The following is a 7,223-nucleotide window of genomic DNA, read 5'->3' on the forward strand; positions in this document are numbered from 1 at the left end:
ATATATATATATATTTAAATTAAAAATGATAAAGTACTAATATAATTATTAATTTAAAATAAATACAAAATATTTGTCATATGTTTTATAAGAAATGTAGTTAATATATAATGCAATTTCTAAAGTAATTTCATTTAATTTAAAATAAATTTCTATATTTTTATAAGATATTTATCTATCTATCTATCTAGTTATTTTAAATGAATAATGAAATTACTATTGTTATATCATATTTCATAATTTACATATTTATTTTTCTTATTTCATTTATTATATTATATTAAACACTTCTGATATTGTTTTGTTTTCAGAGATATTATAATGCCATTGTTTATATGTGACCCTGGAGCACAAAAGCAGTCATAAGTCGCTGGGGATTCCAGATTTTCAAATAGTTGTATCTCGACCAAATATTGTCCTATCCTAACAAACCATACATCAATGGAAAGCTTATTTATGCAGCTGATGTATAAATCTCAAATAATAAATAAAAAGACCTTTATGACTGGCTTTGTGGTCCAGGGTCACATATGTTGTAATATTAATAGTTGATGCAAATGCCACATGCCTCTTTGAATTAAGATGTTTTCAAAACATATAAACAGCACATGTCTGGTTGGTCTGTTCAAGTGTTCCATTGTAAAGATTTAGGCCATTTCAGTATCAAAGCTTCTTTTTGTTGTTGAAAAAGCCATTGTTTCCTCAGATGCTGAAATGCAGTGTCTGTTATACTGCTTGCTATGCAATTCATGCGCTTGTGGTGCAGGCAATGTGAGATGTGTGTAATTGATCAGGACGAAACTTGGAGTAAGAGAGAAGGAATTCAGCAGCCCTGCTCAATCGAGGTGCTCATTCCTGATGGCAGAGAGCCAGAGCATTCCTCCGTTCAGGAGCCGGTGTAGTATTCGTGTGTTGTGGCGTCTGCTACTACGTCACATGAATGCGGGTTTAGTTGACCGGGACAAACGTGAATAGCCTTGTCATGAGCATATGTCATGAATTTTAGTGTTTTATCTAGAAAGGTTCATAGTAGTAGCTACACCTACAAAGGCATATTCTGTCATTATTTACAAACTCTCATGTAGGTCCAAACCTGTTCTTTCATTGAACGCAAACAAAGATATTTTTCATAACTGAAACTAGTAATTAAGCTCCAAAAATGACAAAAAACACCATAAAAGTCATCCACATGACGTGTGCACTTCTAAGTGTTATCAAAATCATTGTATATATTTTGTAAGCAGTATGCGCCTCTGTTTTGTTTGTGTACATATGCTTGTGAAAGTGAAACTAGAGAAACCAATAGCATTGTATAAACAGTAGTGTATTGAAGGAATAGTTTCACCCAGTAATGAAAATTTGCTGAAAATGTCCTCACCCTCAGGTCATTCAAGATGTAGATGAGTTTGTTTCTTCATCAGATTTGGAGAAATGTAGCATTGCATCAGTGTCTCAGCAATGGATGCTCTGCAGTGAATGGGTGCCATCAGAATGAGAGTCCAAACAGCTGATAAAAACATCACAATAATCCACACCACTCCAGTCCATCAGTTAACATCTTGTGAAGCCAAAAGCTGCGTGTTTGTAAGAAACAAATTCGGCATTTTTAACTACAAACTGTTGCTTCTGGCTAAAATACAAGTCCTTTATTCATAATATTGCTTTCAAAAAAGTTGTCTCATCTGAATCAGGAGAATCCGTTTTAAACAAATATGTTGGAGGATTTTGATGTGAGAGGACAACAGGAGATCCTTTTTCACTGGAGGAAGTGTTATTATGGATTATGGACTCATATTTCGGCGAGAAGCAACAGTTTGAAGTTAAAACATCTTAATGATGGATTTGTTTCTTACAAACACACAGCTTTTATCTTCTCAAGATGTTAACTGATGGACTGGAGTGGTGTGGATTATTGTGATGTTTTTATCAGCTGTTTGTACTCTCATTCTGACGGCGCCCATTCACTGCAAAGCATCCATTGTTGTGTAATGCAATGCTAAATTTCTCCAAATCTGATGAAGAAACAAACTCATCTACATCTTGTATGGCCTGAGGGTGAGTAGTACAATTTCAGCAAATGTTCATTTTTGGGTGAACTTTTCCTTTAAGTGAGTTTTTGAACTGTGTAATGAAAAACAGGTTGACCGTAAAGTTATTAGCAGTTCCAGCATAAAAACAGTTGTTTCTCACTGCATCAGGAAGGAGAAGTACATGCTCATATGTGTGCAGGTATGTCAGAGCACATATTTGTACATCTTGAGCTCCTTGTCTGTCTGTAGAGTTGCAGTCGTGCAGTGGGGGGTAAATGAGGGCGTCCCGGACCCCTGCAGCTGTCTGGACGTCTGACATTAAACCAGCATTGATCAGGAAACTTCTACCAGCTGGTCGTGTTCACAAGACTGTATTTATATCTCTCACACACGCTCATCACGTTGCACCCACTGTCATTTCTGAACTTTAACATCTGCATTCACTCCAGTGAGCGTCATTGACAGATATACTTCAAGGCCTGTTTGTTGTTTGTTTGCACTGAACTTCCATGGTTTTTAATAGTGCATATCCCAAACAATTATGGTAATGTTATTGTACATGTCTTTTTTCCATGTTGTTTACACTGCCATTCAAAGGTAAGACAGCAAGATATTAAAGGGGTCAGTAAGATATTTTTATATACATTTTATGTAATATGCATCACTTTTATTCCACAGGGATGCATTAAATTGATCAAAAGTGACATTAAAGACATTTATAATGTATAAAATATTTCTATTTCAAAGAAATGCTGTTCTTTTGAACTTTCTATTCATCAAAGAATCCTAAAAACATAAAATGCACGACAAAACTATGAAGCAGCACAACTGTTTTCAACATTGATAATAACAGAAATGCTTCTTGAGCAGCAAATCAGCATAGAAGGAGCATGTGACACTGAAGTCTGGATTTAGGATGCTGAAAATTCAGCTTTGATCACAGAAATAACTTGCATTTTAAAATATATTCAAATAGAAAATGGTTATAAATTGTAATACTATTTCATAACATTACAGATTTGACTGTACTTTTGATTGAATAAATGCAGCCTCTGTGAACATGAGACTTTTTTTTTCTTTTCTTTTTTTATCTTACAGACCCCATTACATACTTTAAAAGATTTTTGGTCACACTTTATCTTAAGGTCCAATTCTCGCTATTAACAAACCATTTTTGCTTCAATAATCTCCTAATTTGCTGCTTATTAATAGTTAGTAAGGTAGTCGTTAGGGTAGGATTAGGGATTTAGAATATGGTCATGCAGAATATGTGCTTTATAAGTACTAATAAACAGTCAATATTTTAATAATAGGCATGCTAATAAGCAACTAGTGAGAATTGGTCCCTGTACTAAAGTGTTACAGATGTATTTTTCATACAAACATGCATTTTTAAGAGTAAGGTAAACTTAAAACTGCACTTTTGAGTAAACATACATCAGTAAAACAGCTTGGAACTTAAACAGGAAATGTAAGTGTGTTGTTGATCTTTCCAGTTTGTACAGTAAGTCCCTAAAATCCAGTCTGACCATCTTCTGCTTACAGTACAAACCACAAGCTGTCTATATAAACAGTCATTAATTGTTATGGCCTCCTCTGATGAGGGTATAAGATAGTATTAGCATAACTGTGTTGAAGAATCATGACAGCGTTCGTTATTTTAAACGAACAAACTCGGGCCGTTCCATCAGTACTCTCATAATTATATAGTGCCATAATAATAGGCCTAATGTTATATAAGACTCCTCCAGTCTGGATCAGCTTGAGCCCAGAAACTGCCAGCAACACCATTAACAGATGCCGTCTAGTTAATGCTTTAAAAAACATAACTTTGACATGCATAATATGAACAACGGTTCAGAGATCAGTGATCAAGAACTGCGTTATCTTACAGCTTCCTGTTGAAAGCGTCACGTTATGCTGACATCGAATCAGTGGGGCTCGTTTCCAAGAACTTGATTAATTAAAGATAATGTACTGAAGCGGTTTTCAAATATATTTTGAGTTAAATTTGCTTGAAATTGTTTTAATTAGCAATTTTTTTTATTATTATGTAAATATTAAATTTAATTAAATAATTATTTAAAAATACTTTTTATATATAAATAATATAAATGTAATATAAATAATAATTAATATATATTTTTTCAGTAGTTTGTGTGTATAATATTGATTGATATCAACCAGGCAGATCCTAATTGAATGGTGCAAATGATTTGTTTTAAAATGTATTTTTACAATTTGGAGTTCAGTTTGTTAATTTAATAAATTAATTATTAACTTTTTAATATTGTTATATTAATAATGTATGAACATGGTAATATAAAATATTTCAATTAAATAAATGATTATGTTTAAATACTTTTATATGTAAATAATATAAATGTAATATAAATAAAAATGTATATGTAGTCTAATCCCCCCCCCCCAGTTCTCTGTTCCCTCTAAATATGAGTATTGGCTTTGGCCATTTAAAAACACATATCAGCGGAGCAGTAGGTTTAGCTATTTGCAGCTTGAATTGATATTTGTCTGATTTTTTTTTTTTTTTGCTCTTTGGCCCGCTGCGCTCCTATTTTTAGGCATTGAGCCGTCAGTTCAAAGGGGAGCCCGTATAGATGAAGTTCTCGCCCTCAGCGCCACACAGCATTAAAAATACACAGCATCTGTTATCAAAGTGTGTGAAATATTAGATTCTGACCCAATTATTTCTTTCCATGGCTGTATTTGTATAGCAGCGAGCATGTGTGAGACATTTGAGATGCGACCACCTGCTCAATTCTGCTATTCTGGTTATAATAGCAGCCCTGTTGCTGCCTGTTGTAAATGTCACCGTTTTATCACGCTATGAGTTATTTTAAATGTGCAATACAGTTATTTATTGTTATTTTTATTTTATTTTATTTTGTAGAATTGAAAAGCAAAGAAAAAACGTTTTGCAATTACACACTTTGCAAATACAAATGGAATTTGACAGAAACCAAAAGATCAGATTATTATAGCAAATTAATCACTGTAACATCAGAACAAAAACTCTCAGCGTTTGTTTTATCTACACTTGAGTTAAAAATAAAAGACCCAAAACAGTAAAACTAATTTTATATTTATGTATATACACTAACATTCAAAAGATTTTGAAAGTCTCTTATGCTCACAAAGGCTGCATTTTTTTTTGTCAAAAATACAGCACAAACAGTAAATATAGCAAATACAGTAAAAACAGAAATATTGTGAAATATTATTACAATTCAAAACAACTGTTTTCTACTGTCAAATGTTGAAAATGTAATTTATTCCTGTGATGAAAAGCTGAATTTTCAGCATAAATGTTAAGAATGGTTGTGCTGCTTCATATGTTTGTACTAGAAACCATCAGGTTTTTACAATTCTTTGATGAATAGAAAGCATTTATTTAAAATAAAAATATTCTAAAGACTCTTAAGTGTTTTTTTCTGTCACTTTTGACTCATTTAATCCATCCTTGCTAAATTTAAGTCGAAATTTCTTTTAAAAAATCGTATTGACCCCTAAACTTAAATTCATAAATGTATGCATGTGTATAGTTCAGACTCTAAAGTCTAATTGTATGAATCAATTTTAAAGCTTTTGAAAACTAGATGATATGACACGTTAATTGAATTCTATGTTATTGTGCAGTTAAACAGTTAAACTTGTCGATGACTGTAAGAACAATACTTAAGTTCTTCCTCACCTTAGCTTGTTTGGAACATGTCCTGCTCTGTATTTTCATATTACCCCATCACTCTCAGAAAAAAAGGTACAAAAGCTGTCACTCGGATTATCATTTTTCAAAAGCAACACCTTTGCACCTTATTTAACGCTAAAGGATGCATTTGAGTACCTTAAAGGTACATATTAGTACCTAAATGGTACATAGTAGTATCTCTTGAAAGCGCGCTGCCCCAGTGACAGCTTTTGTACCTTTTTTTCTGAGAGTCATGTCTTTCATCCCTCTGTCCTGCCCACTGAGTGTCACAATCAGCTCGTTCTCATTTTCACCTCACTGTTCTCCTGTTTTCCCCTCTAACTCCCTTGATGCTTGATCTGGCGTGTTATATGACACTGGATCCATTAGAAACGCTGAGTATGCTCGCGGCTGCACTTATGTCATGCACTGAATCTCAGATCAGCTCTGCGCTGCATCTGAGGACGAGTCCACCGCTTCAGTCTGACTCCATCAGTACTCCAGACATTTGAGAAGCTCAGGGATGTTCTCTACTTCTTTTATCTGCACAGCTTCACACCTGGGCCTTCGTTTTGTAATAGGTTATGATGAACAACACAGTGCTTATCCTTACCATCTGATGCGTATTAGATGTATGGCAGACATACAGTATGTGCATTCTTAGTATTATTTATATACAATTAAAATATTTATTAATATTTTGAACTAGTTTATTTACAGATTTTGAAATTTTCCATTTTTTTGTTTAATTATGTGCTTTTGTAATTTTTACTATATATTTTTAATGCATTTCTATTTAGCTTAATTTTTTCTTTCAGTTTGAGTTATTTTAGCACTTAAACTCATGTATTTCAGTTAGTTGCCAAGGCAACATATCTCATTTTTATTGTTTAATTGTTTATTTATTTTATTTCCATTTTAGTAATTTTAGCACTTAAATTTATTTCAGTTAGTAGTTTTAATTTAAATTTTTGTTTTAGTTATTTTAACACTTAAACATTTATTTCAGTTAGCATTTCTAATGTTTTATTTATTTTTTAAATTTCTGTTTTAGTAATTTTAGCACTTAAAGGTGGGGTAAGCGATTTCTGGTAGCCAATGTTGACATTTGAAATCACCAAAACAAACACGCCCCTACCCCAAAAGGGTCTCGCCTCTATTTTGATAGCTCCGCCCCACATATACGTACGCAACCCAGGCAACGATTAGTTCTGTGGAACAAAGCAAAACCAATGTTACACCGTGTCGACACCGGACGTGAGTGGCGCGGCGCAGCAAAATACTATAGAACTCATTATAATCAGTGATGCTGTCTACACCATAGATATATATACATATCAATGGTCTACACTTGATGCGGCACGGCACGACACGACAAATCCCCGACAGAAAACTGCTGCTGCGTTCTATTCATGACATACTGACACAAATTTCAAATGATTTTCAACGGTCGCTTTGTCGCGTCCAGTGTACTAGACAGACTTTAG

At 33.4% G+C, this 7,223-nt stretch overlaps 1 protein-coding gene across 2 annotated transcripts in view; it reads left to right on the forward strand.

The window, feature by feature from the left end:
* The window catches only part of LOC107725136 (ras-specific guanine nucleotide-releasing factor RalGPS1), a 132,740-nt gene that overhangs the window by 737 nt on the left and 124,780 nt on the right, over positions 1-7,223 (forward strand). The window lies entirely within an intron of this gene.

This window comes from Sinocyclocheilus rhinocerous, unplaced genomic scaffold, assembly GCF_001515625.1.
Source record: "Sinocyclocheilus rhinocerous isolate Xijiao unplaced genomic scaffold, SAMN03320098_v1.1 scaffold1295, whole genome shotgun sequence".
Taxonomy (NCBI): Eukaryota; Metazoa; Chordata; class Actinopteri; order Cypriniformes; family Cyprinidae; genus Sinocyclocheilus; species Sinocyclocheilus rhinocerous.